This window comes from Aedes aegypti, chromosome 2 (genome assembly GCF_002204515.2).
Source record: "Aedes aegypti strain LVP_AGWG chromosome 2, AaegL5.0 Primary Assembly, whole genome shotgun sequence".
Lineage (NCBI taxonomy): Eukaryota > Metazoa > Arthropoda > Insecta > Diptera > Culicidae > Aedes > Aedes aegypti.
This window is the reverse complement of record NC_035108.1, coordinates 222865823-222880222: the sequence shown is the minus strand read 5'-3', so window position 1 is coordinate 222880222 and position 14400 is coordinate 222865823. Positions and strand designations below refer to the sequence as shown.

The following is a 14400-nucleotide window of genomic DNA, read 5'->3' as shown; positions in this document are numbered from 1 at the left end:
GTGCATCAATTCAAAATAGATAAACAAAATAAATTTATAAGAGCTAAAAAGGAATCACTAGTTGAAAACAAAGAAATAATGTGCCAGATGGATTTCGCGGAAAATTATTCGTGCGTGATACAAGATTCCATTCAGAGCCATTACTTTGTACGACCTCAAGTAACAATACATCCATTTGTAATTTATTACAAAGACAAATCTTCGATCAAAGTCTTAAATTTTGTTGTAATTGCTGACATAAAAAAGCATAACACGACATCAGTTTATGCTTTTCAAACAAAACTAATTTCAAGATTGAAAAATAAATTTCCTGAGCTTGAAAAAATCATATATCTTTCTGATGGTTGCGGAGAGCAGTACAAAAATAAATCAAATTTCAAAAATGTATGCAACCATGAAAATTTAAAATTAGAGCAGAATGACACTTTTTCCCAACCTCACATGGAAAAGGTCCATGTGATGGTATCGGTGGCAATATTAAACGAATGGCTAGAGATGCTAGTATTAGAAAGTCAGGGGAAATTAATAACGCCAAACAATTTTTTGACTGGGCTGTGTCGCAAAAGGTGAAAGACCAATTTAAAAAGGATTGGGAATTCATCTATGCAACTGAAAATGACTATTCAGAGGCTGAAAAATTACTTCAGGAGAGATTTTCTAACCTTGTTCCAATTCCTGGAACAAAAAAATATCATTCATTTATTCCAAAAGACGAACGAAGCATTTTTGCGAGTGAATTCTCAGATGCACATGAAAACCAAGAAAATACAGCATGCTTTGTTCTTAATACTATAAAGAAACGAAAATCTTCTGGTGGTAGCAACCAAAAGCAATCTTCCCGGTTGAAAAAATAGATAGTTTTAAGATAAAATGTAAGTTATGTACTGAATAATTGAATAAATAAAATTAAAGAAAAATATAAAAAGAATCTTATTTGTTCCATAGGAAAGAAAGAATCCCTTGGAATGGAAAAGAAACAGTTTTTTCAGCTTTGCTTAACGGTGTAATGTTTCATGAAAAATATAATCCAATCCGACTTATACTTCATTAAAACCAATCCCATATCGTTTCTTTCAGATCTTTTAGAAAATTTGCAATTGCTTTGATAAAAAAAAAACCTTGTTTTTCTGATGCTTCGATTGAAATATGGGTTTTCAAAGAAAAGGCTAATATGGTCATTTTTCACAAAATTGACCATAACTCAGGAACAAAAAAAAAGTACATCCTAAAAGTTACTAGAATTGAAGTTCATAAAGTTTCCTTCTCAAAAATATTTTAATAAAAATTTTCCGCGAGTTCGGGCATAGATTTTCCAGCTTTTCTTTCGGTGGAAAATTTTGTGGAAAACTTTTTCCAGTTCATATTTTTTTGGATTTCTGAGAAAATTTGCTTAAATTTTCATATAAAAACTTTGTTTCTACAATGTTTCGTTCTTGAGTTATGATTTTTCAAAGAAAAGTCTTATATGGCACATCTGGACATTTTTCACAAAATTGGCCATAACTCAAAAACAAAAAACAAGTGCATTCCAAACATTTCAGTGATTAAAGCTTATAAAATTACCTTCTCGAAAATATTTTTTTGAAAATTTTCCACGAGTTCGGGCATTGTTTTTCCGGCTTTTCTTTACGAATTTTCCCAACGGTGAAAAATTTTGTGGAAAACTTTTTCCAGTTCATTTTTTTTTTTTGGTTTTTTGAGAAAATTTGCTTAAATTTTCATATAAAAACTTTGTTTCTACGATGCTTCGTTCTTGAGTTATGATTTTTCAAAGTAAGTAGTGTCAAGGGAAAACAAAAAATTTCCACCTGAGTTTTCCGGAAAAATAGGCGACCCTGAATTTTTCTCATTTTTTTTATTCATATATCCATGAGCCCTGCCTGTGGAAAAAGTTTCATGAAAATATGAGACCCTTTGGCCCAATTTGTACGATAATAAAAAAAAATCCCCGTTTGTGCGAACTGGTAACAGTGTTGTAGGTAATATTTTCTATAATTTATGTATTTTTATGAGTAAAATCTAAGTAATGTTGTTTATTGATATTCCTCAATTCGATTCTAACCATAATTATGTGAAACTGTAGTTTGGTTATGGATATTAATGTGGTTACATACACATTACCAAAGATACCCTAAAACAGAAAATTAATTTTCAATTCTGTGAACAATTTCAAAGTGCATTCAAAATAAATTGTTACGCAATCTTTCAACTGCAATCGATAACTGAAATATCAGTATTTGTTTTACGGTAACAACAATAAACATAAATTGAAAGAACCGTAACCTAAATGCGCTCCTCATGTGCTATGAATGCGAGGAGCATGAGTTTAAATCTAGGACAGTGCACCATAAGGAGTTATCGCTATCGGCGATATCATATTGATTAAATATCGGTATCGACAATATATCGAATTTGGTTCAGGGACAAAATGTCGAAAGACAAAACTTCGAAACCCAAAATGTCGAATGCCAAAACGTCGAATCCCAAAACGTCGAAAGGGACAAAACTTCGAAAAGACAAAACGTCGAAAGCACTCATTTTTCTACCAAAGTTGTTTTGTTGCTAAGGAAAAAATGGTTGCGATGCGGACCGCATTGGAAACAGCAAAATTTAAAATTAACATCACAGTAAGCTCGGAACAAATTCTCAGAAATATGTCACTCTTACATCAATTTCTGACGAAGAAAGAAGCACCTAATAAACAAATTGAAATTGAAGCCTCAGATATGCAGAAGTGATTAAACCAGTTCAGCATGATATTGGGGGATATAGGTTCGTGAGTTGAGGTATACCTATAGCAACGCAGTCCGCAGATCCTTACGTTCTGTGGGAAATCGTGTTCCTTTTCATTCCCAATAACTCCTTATCGAGGTGTTTAAATTTCCTTCAACCCTAGACCTTTCCTTTCGATAATAAAGTTCATTTCAAACATCCAATTAAACCACTTTATTTTAGTGTAACAACGTGAAATCTTGCCTATTGATTGGATACTAACTGACTGATCTATTACTGTTGTACAAATTGATCAGTTTCGTCTCTCTTCATGTTCCGTAAATATGTTATTGTGCGGTTGTTACAGTCGTGTTTATAGTTTATGTCACACATAATTTTTGACAACGAGTGAATTCTTTATTCTTTAAAAATTTACTCATTCTTTTATCGAATAAGTACAATTTAATAGATTGATAGAATCGATTCCTGTTTTTTTTTTCAAAGCACGCCCTCTGCATCCTCATTTCAACATTTGACTAAAATTAGCACTTTGAATGTTGTTACCTGAGGATTATAAGAATTATCTAAAGCAATTCCGACGAGTTTTGGCAGTTTGAAATTTGTTTTTTTTTTTTACTTTCCTACCAAGACTAACTTAAAATTACGTTAACAAAGATTGACTGGACTTTGATGATGATAATTGGATTTCGGCTTTCAGTCACGAATTAAGCGTTGATTATTTTAAATCATTGCCAACGTTTCGATCCAGTTGTTGGGATCTTCTTCAGGGCCTGTTGTTTATTGTGTAAATTAAAAAAGGTAGTGTCGTGTTACATGGATTTGTGTTTCTTCTACTCACTCGATATGAATCAACTTGTCGTTTATTCGTGTAGCGCACACGGTGTTTGTCTCGATTGGGTATCGCACGGGTCTTACTGTAGGGTCATAATAGCTATTAGGATTTAGTTTTGTATTATAATTGGGTTGGGCTAGCTTACTTCATCACCAGCACCCTATATCGGATGGTGGGTGGGTGGTACGGAACAAGAATTTTACACTAGAAAATTTGGCGAAATACAACACTGTGCCTGTTGTCTATTGCCGTCTGCTAATCACTGTGGGGTATGCATATTCGGTGTAGTTTGGGTGGTGGTGTGTGTATGTGTTTGTGAAGTGTCAATATGATTCTGGTTATGTCTGCTATAACGATTTGTTGACGACGCATTTCTCTCCTCTCTTCGATTCTTAATCGATACGAGGAGGTGAGCGTACGCACAGCTTAAGTTGTCGGTGTCTGTCCGACGGTTGACCGTATTGGAGGTGGTCGCTATGTGACACATCTCCAACACTTGCAGAGCCTGTTTCTTATATGTTATATCGACGATGGAAGGGTTGTTGATGTTGAACCGGTGATGGTGCGTGATACAGTGGTCCATTAATGCAGTTTTTCCGCGAAGCTGATCTATTTCTGGATCCGTGTATAGATGGCCCTCAGACAGACATTTCTCCAGCGTATTCACGTGTGTTTGATGTCCGTACATTCGGTTTTTGAGTTTGTTTGTGGTCATACCGATGTATTTACTTGGACAATCTTGACAGTCGATTCTGTAGATTATGTTGCTTTTTCTGAGGTGGGGTACCGGATCCTTAGCATTCTTGTAGAGATGTCCCACTGTGTTTCTATAGTTGTGTGAGACTCCTATGTCTGTGTTGCTGTGTATTATTCTCTTTATGCTGGGAGCCAGACCATGGATGTATGGGATTGATCGATAGATGGTGGGTTTCGGTGGGTTGTCTATACGAGGTGGTTGATGCAAAAGTCGGTTGATGAGAGTGTGGGGGTAATCATTCTTGCTCAGGTGTTGGTGGATGAGTTCTACTTGCTCTTCGCTACTTCGAGTGGTGCTCAATTTACGGACGCGATCAATGAAATTGTTGACTACCGCAAGTTTTTGATCATTGGGATGGAAAGAGAAATAGTTGAGGATCCTGCCTGATGATATTGGTTTGGCGTACCAATCGGTTTTAAAGCCCCAAGCAGAATGTGAGCGGCAGCGCGGTACAACGGCAAAACGGCAAGCCCATATTGAGCTACACTCTACTTGTCAAGTCAATGTTGAAAAGGATTTAGTCAACATGGGATGGATAAGTAAAGTGTAGATCAAGATGGGCATTCCGTTTTGCCGTTGTACCGCGCTGCCGCTCACATTCTGCTTGGGGCTTAACGCTTCCGTCTTCGTTCCGCATTACCAGTAGATCAAGGAATGGCAATTGTCTATTCTCTTCGACTTCACATGTAAATGTTATGTTAGGGTTCAGGGAATTGAATGTGGCCAGAACCATATTAATGTTGTCTTTATGTAACACCAAAAATAGGTCATCAACATATTTGCGGATATACAGCGGTGAGATGTTGGTCAACTTAATTGCTCTGGTTAATATATTTTCCATCACAATATCGGCAAGAATGGGAGAAAGTGGGCTTCCCATTGCTGTTCCTGATATTTGGACGAAATATTTTTGCCGAAAACAGAAAAAACTCGCACTATGCAAAATTCGACGATTTCAAGGAAGAGATCCAAATTTATGCTTGTGTCATCTCTTATGTAATCCCACATTGAAATTATGTCGTGGATAACTACATCCTTGGTCACATTTGTGAAAAGTGACACCGCGTCGAATGACACCAGCACGTGGTCGGGTGGTATTGTTAGCTGATTGACATATTCGCAGAACGTATTGGAGTCCACGGCGTTGTACTGGCTTTTGAATGATTTTCGGAGTATATCGGCAATGTACTTACACAAATGGTACGTTGGAGAAGTTGTGTTGGGAACTACTGGTCGGAGAGGCAAGTTTGGTTTGTGTGCCGATACAGGTCGGACTTGATTAGCCGGAGTGTCGATTTTTTTTCACTCCGAATAATCGAATTACTAAAAGAAAAATTCAAACCTGCTATAAAAAAAAACTTAAAAATATATATTTTCGTTGTTTTATTTATAAGTTATAGTGGTGTAGCCAGAAATTATTTCTAGGAATATTACGGGGTTTGGTTCCTTGTGTAAGTGCAGAAGATAGTGGAGTAGTAACCACGGGCGGCCAATCAAGCTCAAGCAGCTCAAGCTCAATCAGAATAAAAATTGCTCTAGTGACATTACTTTTGTAGAAATGATTCTCATTCTATTTTTGTCACTTTCAATGAACTGCAAAAATATATGTTGTCAATTACGAGCCTTTGCCATGTTTATCCATTTTCCGGTTTGTCCATGTTCAAAATCTCGGCTCATAGTGACAATTTGTGACAGCAGAATCTCGACTCACCTTGACGTTCAGAAATGTCGTATTGGTGTGAACCTCGAGCAGAGAGATATCGGATATCGTATCGATAAAATTTAGTCGATAATATCGATATTTACACATCCCTAGTAATTTTTTTCGGCTTTCCAAATCATTGAGTATTTTCGTTGCCACACGATATAAACATATATAAAAAGCTGAGGATTGTGGGTTGGACTCCCACTGATTGAGGACGTTTTTCGTAAAGCAAAAGGCATAGAATATCTTCGTACCTGCCAAACGATATATACATGCAGAAATGGTCAATCGGAAAGGAAGCCCTTTGATAATAACTTGAATAAGAAAACGACGATATAAAAATATACACGATAGGGTAGAAGCACCGGTTTTGACCAAAGGGTATATTGTACCCATTAAGCGTTATACACTATTTTACCCAGACAAGTAAAATAAAACATTTTGTGTTTAGTAGAACACATTAACATCAGAAAGCTATATTTGTTCTCGCAAATTGATTGAAAAAAAAAGAAAACCAAACGCTTTTAATTTTAACTCTTCTTCTTCTTTTTGGCATTACGCCCCCACTGGGACAGAGCCTGCTTCTCAGCTTAGTGTTCTTATGAGCACTTTCACAGTTATTAACTGAGAGCTTTCTTTGCCACAGTTGCCATTTTCGCATTCGTATATCGTGTGGCAGGTACAATGATACTCTATGCCCAGGGAAGTCAAGGAAATTTCCTTTACGAAAAGATCCTGGACCGACCGGGATTCGAACCCAGACACCTTCAGCATGGCTGTGCTTTGCGGACTCTAACCACTCGGCTAAGGAAGTTTTAACTCTGGTGTAGCTAATTTGGCGACTCCCAAAATAAATCAATGTAATTGTCAAATTTAGGAATCGGAGTTAAGGTGAAGGTGAATCGAAGCCAAAGTTCAAATTTTCAAGAGCACGGATCTGGAGAACCATACATCCGTTTGAGCTGAAAACCTAATCGATTGGTCACCACCAGCTAGTGACCAATCGATTAGGTTTTCAGCTCAAACGGATGTTTGGTTCTCCAGATCCGTGCTTTTGAAAATTTGAACTTTGGCTTCGATTCATCTTCACCTTAACCTTCCAGTCGTCGCGCGGTTTGCCACCGTCAGAACCACCACGCTGCTGTTGTGAACGAAAAGCGTGTTGTACAAAATACAACAGCGCGACGACTGAAGTGTTAAGAATGTATCCGAAACTGGTTCTGGTGGCCAGTATTGACCAAGGCGATTTTATGCTCAGTTCCAATATTTTCAAACATCATATGGATTGAAAGCTTTCATTTGACGTATTTGCAGTAAATTGCAGTAGGGTTTCGCAATATTTTCTCTTAAGGTTAGGATGCATCGCAGCCAAACCTCGAATTTTCAAGAGCGCAAATTTACACTGAAAATAATCCACACGTTCGATATCAATTCTTTTTAACGTGAATCTGTCGTGTCGATTGGCAACGTGAAATAACGTGTAAAATCTATGAATCTGTTAAGGATTGTCTTTGGTTCGATATCAAAGACTTTTTCTTATGATTTGAACGTGTTTTACAATGGCGATATGCATCACTAGTAGAACTAGTTTACCTATCATGACAAGGACTCACATTTGCCATCCACGCGTGACATGTTACACAACATGTTAATTTTGGATTTCCCGGGCGCTCGTCATGGGTGCCTGGTATCAGAAAATCAAGGAATCGCTAACAAACAGTACACCGATAATTTGTGAATTAACGTGTTTCACATTTGAATTTCGATTGTCGATAGCAACTGGTTTTGCACCATCGATTAACGTGTTTTACAATTAGTGAAAATTCACGTGTGAAACACATTGGTCGAGCTTGTAGAATGTTTTCAGTGTAGAGAAACATATAACCGTTTGTGTTGAAAATTTAACTTATTGGTCAGCACCAGCAAGTGACCAGTGAGTTAAATTTTCAGCACAAACGATTGTCTGGTTCTCCAGATTTGTGCTCTTGAAAATTCCAGGTTTGACTTCGATGCATCTTTACCTTAAGCAGACCAAAACTGGTGGCTTTTGGTTAATCAACTAATATTTTACTATGGAAAGGCTCATATAACACTACTGAGCATCAGGCTCTTTGATTTTTATGCGATTTTGAAGCAATTTCGTACGAATAAATTGAAACCATGAATAATGTGAAAACAATATTATTGAAACAAAATAATAATTTACTTTGTCCAGTAAGATTTATTCGACAATATTGGCATTCGGTTATTGTAGATTTCGATTTTTTCGTGACTTTTCAAACATTGCAACCGTTTCTGGGCACTTTCAAATAATTGACGAACATATGTAGAAGGCTGACGACCAACCTAGCTCAAAGTGAAAAGTCAAACTAGAATTGAAAAATTTCAAACAATGGCTGTTGAATGAATTACTTCTTCCCTTTATGTCTTATACAAGAAAAAGGAGGAGGAATTTCATTGAATGTCATTTCTTTTCAAGAAACTCCACCAGTAAAGCGAAACGGAGAAAGAAATTTCATATGAGAATTGTTGGGACAACTTTGTTAAATAAAAAGCGTTAGTATGCATGCAATGAAACGTGTCTTCCAATGCTGGAGCTTCCACTATGGTGTGATTTAAGACCACCCAGGATTTTTATGATTGTAGCTTTGTGTTCTGATAATATCGACGACTATAATAAAAACTGGATCTTGATTAGGGATAATTTGTTAGCTCATATGTTTCAAGCAAGCGAGCTGCCAAATACATACTGTAGACCTCCACATATTATAAAAGATGTTGTTTCAAAAGGCTCGGCTTTTTGAACTGTAATAATCGTAAACCGCAATCGCCTTTATTAGTCCCCGACCTTTTTTTTTGTTGTTGCTAACTGGCATCGGTAGTTTGGCGTTATATTTTTGGTTTGCTAAGAAACTTCAAACTGTGATGTTCCCGTATTACGTTAAATTCAAACACAATTGTGGCATGTGTGTTTTTATATTGAAATATGATTGTTGCGACGGAAAAGGTGTTCGTTTGGAAATTAATTCACTGTTCTATTCGCGCAATTCTGTTTTTTTTGTCTTTAAGGTGATTTTAAAACGAAGTCAAACTTTAAATTTTCATGTTTGCAGATATAGAGTACCTGACAACCGTTTGCGTTGAAAACCCGTTTGCGTACAAAATATAAAGTGAGCATGAGCATGAGCATTGATATACCGTCGTAATTGCTGCTTCGTAATTAAAAAGGATAATCGAAATTGCACTAGACATTAACAGACAGAGCTCATAATCTTCGGTGTACAATTTCAAGAATTCCAAACAAAAACAGCATACTACGGTGAGAAATTGCAAAAAATTCTATTATAATTTTTTGCTATTTCTCATCATAGTAGGCTGTTTTTCATAACGCCAATCTGTTATGAAACAGCCTACTTTCCTGCACTGAACTATGCAGCGCGGTAATAGTCATTACGCAATTGGAACCAATTGTTTAATGACTATTACGCAATTCTTTCTCATTACGCAACTGTTTTGAGTTGCGTAATAAATCAGTACACCAATTTTTTAACAAATTGCAATTTTTTTCCTCACGGCAATCTGTCATGAAACGGCCTACTTTCCAGCACTGAAGTATGCAGTGCGGGAATAGTCATTACGCAACTGAAACCAGTGCTGTAATGATTAATTACGCAACGCTTTCTTATTATGCAATTGTTTTGAGTTGCGTAATGAATCATAACATAACATTTTTTCAGAAATTGTGAAATGATGGTGATTGCATTCCGATATAACTTCTGATACGTCAAGTGGTCTTCTACGAAATTGCATTTTTTGCAATTGTACGTCACTCGTTGCAGAACTCAATTTTTACAGCACTCGTTGTAATTATCCTACTTAGCAAGCCTCGTAGGATAAATTTACGACTAGTGCTGTGAAAATCATCATTCTGCAACTTGTTCCGTAAACTACTATTACTTTTAAGCGAACTACGGTACCTACAGTCACTTTAGTCAAACCGTTACTACTTTTCAACTTGTTATTGGAAAAATCACTCAAAAATATATGTTAAAATTCAATTTATGTCTGATATTCTGTGAAAATTTCATTCAAATCGGTCCATAAATAACTGAGATATAGTTTATCAAAGTTGGTCATTTTGTATGGAAAATCGAAAAAGTTGCAAATGTTTTGTCCAATACTGTAGCTGTCAGACCCATTTCAATATTGCAACATTATCGAACAGGCCGAAAACTCAGTAAAAATAATTACTGACTATTCAGTAGTTGAAGTATTTTACTGACTTGTGTCAAAATCAAATCAAAACAAACTGATGCACATGCCGGAATGTGTCAAACGAGAATCTCCTACTGTAGAATCATCCGGCATCAGGACACACGTCTGTGAGGACCAAACTTTTCCTGCACCTATTTTGCGCTTTCTCGTAGTAAGTAATCGAAATATAGTGACAAAGTTACCCATTTCAAACAACCAAATTAATTTTTAACCGTTCACACTGGTAAATTTTGTCGGTTTCCATACAAGAGGAGACGGAGTGCGAGGAGCTGAAACAGCTGTGCTGGTCTCAAGAAACACATACGTTCTATCAGAAGCTCAACGCATCCCGCAGAGATAAGGATGGTTGCAAGGTGAAAGGTGGAAGCAGCACTTTGACGAACACCTGTATGGCGCGGAGAGCACAGGCAATGAAGGTCGGGACAATGTAGGAAATACCTTCGTCAGTGCTGCGGACGATGGAAACTAACTAGCCCCCACTTTGAGGGAGGTTAAGGATGCCATTCACCAGCTCAAGGACAATAAAGCTACTGGTAAGGATGCTATCGGAGTTGAACTCAAAAAGATGGGCCCGGAGAACCTGACCCTTTTTCTGCGCCAGCTTATAGGCAAAATCTGGCAAACAGAACAGTAACCGGAGGAGTGCAAGGAAAGGGTAATATTCCACATCTACAAGAAAAGCGACAAGTTAGATTGTGAGAACTTTCGAGCGATCACCATTCCAAATGCGGCCTACAAAGTATTATCCCAGTCCCAGATCATCTTCCGTCGTCTGTCATCTGTAGTAAACGAACTCGTGGGAAGTTATCAAGCCGGGATCGTTGACGGCCGATCGACAACGGACCATATCTTCACTGTACGACAAATCCTCCAGAAATGTCGTGAATACCATGTCCCAACGCATCACCTTTTCATCGTTTTCAAAGCGGTATACGATAGTATACGATAATAGAGCTATGGAAAATCATGGACGAGAACAGCTTTCCCGAGAAGCTCACGAGACTGATAAGAGCGACGATGTGCTAAATTGTGTGAAGGTTTCTGGCGAACACTTTAGTTCGCCGGGGACTACGTCAATGTGACGGACCTTCATGCCTGTTGTTCAATATTGCGCTAGAAGGTGTTAAGCGGAGTGCCGGGGTACATTTTTTACGAGATCCAGATAATTCGTTTGCTTCGCGGATGATATGGACATTGTCGGCCGAACATTTGAAAAGGTGGCAGACTGGTACACCCACCTGAAACTCGAGGCAGAAAAGGTTGGACTGGTGGTGAATGCGACCAAGACAAAGAACATGCTAGCTGGTGGGGCCGAACGCGACAGGGCTCGCCTAGGTAGCAGTGTTACGATAGACGGGGATACGTTCGAGGTGGTCGACGAGTTCATCTACCTTGGATCCTTGCTGACGGCTGACAATAACGTTAGTCGTGAAATACGGAGACGCATCATCAGTGGAAGTCGGGCCTCCACAAGAAGCTGCTGTCAAAAAAGATTCACACCCGCACCAAATGTACCATGTATTAGCGCATTTGCTCAAAAGGACACGCGGCGTTTCCCTGAGGAAAGGAACGACCGCGAGTTTGCTCCTTGCCTGGACCATTCGCCGCGTGGAATTTTGGGCAAATGCGCGTTTTTGGAAACTTTACAACAGCCGCGCGGTGTATCATATCCAGCGCACCAGTCAATACAAAACGCTCGTAAGGCCGGTTATCCTCTACGGGCATGAAACGTAGATGATGCTCGAGGAGGACTTGCAAGCACTTTGAGCGGTATGCAGGAAAACAGTGTGTGGCGACGAAAGATGAACCACGAGCTCGCCCAACTCTACGGCGAACCCTGTATCCAGCAGGTGGCTAAAGCTTGAAGGATACGGTGGGCAGGGCTTGTTGCATGAATGCCGGACAACAACCCTGCAAAGATGGTGTTCGCTTCGGATCCGTTTGATACAAGAAGGCGTGGAGCGCAGCGAGCTAGGTGGGCGGATCAAGTGCGCATCGATTTGGCGAGCGTGGGCAGAACCGAGTATTGTGGTGTGAAATTGTTGATTCAGTGTTTAGATGGATTGTATAACACTTCGCGGTGTACCATGTCGCGGTTTGTCATTTCGCGATTAGTATCATTTGGCGGCATGTCAATTCGTGGTTAGTACCATTTCGCGGTGTACCGTTTCGCGGACCGAGATGTTTCATCTATCTTAACAGTGCAATTTGAAGGACAGCCTGTGTTCAAAAGAAGGGTGAATCACCGATGAAAATATTATTAGTGATAATGCTAACAATTTTCAGCGCATCTCATAGGAAAAGCCACACTGCGAAATAGACCGTGAAATGGTACTAACCGCAAAAAGGTAAACCGCCAAACGATACACACCGCGAAATGGTACACTGCGAATTGGTTGACCACGGAATAGTTTACCGCGAAATGTCGGACAACCGTTTAGATGCTAATTAAATGAATGAAATAAACAAGAGGTAAATTCGTCACCATCATTAATGGAAACCAACGAATTAATAAATAAAAAAATCCGAAGTTCAAACACCAAGTAAAATTTTACTGGTGTCGGGTTTTTGAATTGGCAAGCGGTCTTCTACGAAATTGCAAAAAATGTTATACGCAATTCGTTGCAGAACTTGATTTTTCAGCACTCGTCGAAATTATTTATTATTAAAATGTACGACTCGTGCTGTAAAAATTATCATTCGGCTACTTGTTACTCCAAGCATGTTGAGCATTTATCGATTTTAATTAAATTTGAACAGTAGCTTTGAAGGGTTCAAAGTAATTAAACCAGGGGTACCTACCTTGATGGCTACGCCATTGCCGGGCGTATTGTAGGGCTCCATCTCCGTTGGTTTTTGGCGATACTTCTCCAGCTGCCCGAACGTTTATGGTCGCCAGGTCTTCTTCCACAGCCAGCGTATTCGTGGTCTTCCACAAAGTCACCGACATTTAGCTGGTAGCTATTTTCGCAATTCTTTCTTCCGACATTCGTACTAAGTGACCAGCTTACTGAAGTCTGCCGTATTTCACACGCTTGATAATATTCGAATCTTTGTACACGTGCTAGAACTCGTGATTCATGCGTCTGCGCCACACACTATTCTCGAATATTGTACGCAGACCTTTACGATCGAAAACACCCAAGGCTTTCCGGTCTGCTTCCTTTGACGTCGACGCTTCGCGCCCGTAGGCTCTCTACGGTATCAGAGGGATACTTGCTGGTACCAATTGATACTTGCTGAAAGCGTGATGGGAACCCCTGCTTCAAGGGAAATCAATGGGACAGGGGTTATCAACACACTTTTTCTCAGGGTCTTTTTTATGGTTCTCCCGGACAATCTTCCCTATTATACTTGGTGACAAAGTGGACAATACAATCACAAAATGACGGAAAGAAGATTAAGGGGTAACTACCAATGGATTTCAACAAAAATGTAGCGTAAGTATATCAAGATTTGTTACAAATAACGAGTTTTGTTTCATTTTTGTTAGAAGCACTTTGAGTTGATGGAGGAAATTATAACATAATTAAAACTAAATTAAATATAATAACGAAGGCTGTTTCAAATTTGTTTCAATTTCTAACAGAATTATAAAACAATTTGCAACAAAAATAAAAATAATGCTTATAACAAATTTTGTTATAATTCAGTTATGGAAAATAATGAAACGAGTAATAGTTTTATTTTATTTGGAACATAATGTGTTACACTTTTATTTGACTTATAACATATTTTGTTTCAATTTTGTTTAGTGTAGAGGAAATTGTGTTATAATTTTTGTTATTTTAACTCCCAACTAGCCAAAATTATAACATAACATAACATAACGCGCTAACCGATCTGTTACAACTCTGTTGTAATCCACTGGTCGGGATTATTTTAATAAATGAAAACGATGTCAGACAGCTTCATTTGAATGTTACTAGAGAGCGAAAAAATATTGTATTTATACACGAAAAATCCGTTTTTGCACTAGGGAGCGGTAATAGGGGCATGAATGAGCGATTACTGGTGCACTAATGGTAGTTCAGTGACCATTTTTATTTTTTGAATGTGGGAATACTTTTTTTGTCTTACGTAATTAACCCGTATAGG

General features: G+C 38.3%; 1 long non-coding RNA gene across 1 annotated transcript; it reads right to left on the bottom strand.

Annotated features, from left to right (window-relative positions):
- Positions 1–3405: 3405 nt before the first annotated feature.
- LOC110675544 lies at positions 3406–4168 on the bottom strand. Its single transcript, XR_002499584.1, has 3 exons — positions 3711–4168; positions 3572–3647; positions 3406–3503 (listed from the first exon to the last, which is right to left on the bottom strand). It is a non-coding gene; the product is annotated as an uncharacterized LOC110675544 (long non-coding RNA).
- Positions 4169–14400: the final 10232 nt, after the last annotated feature.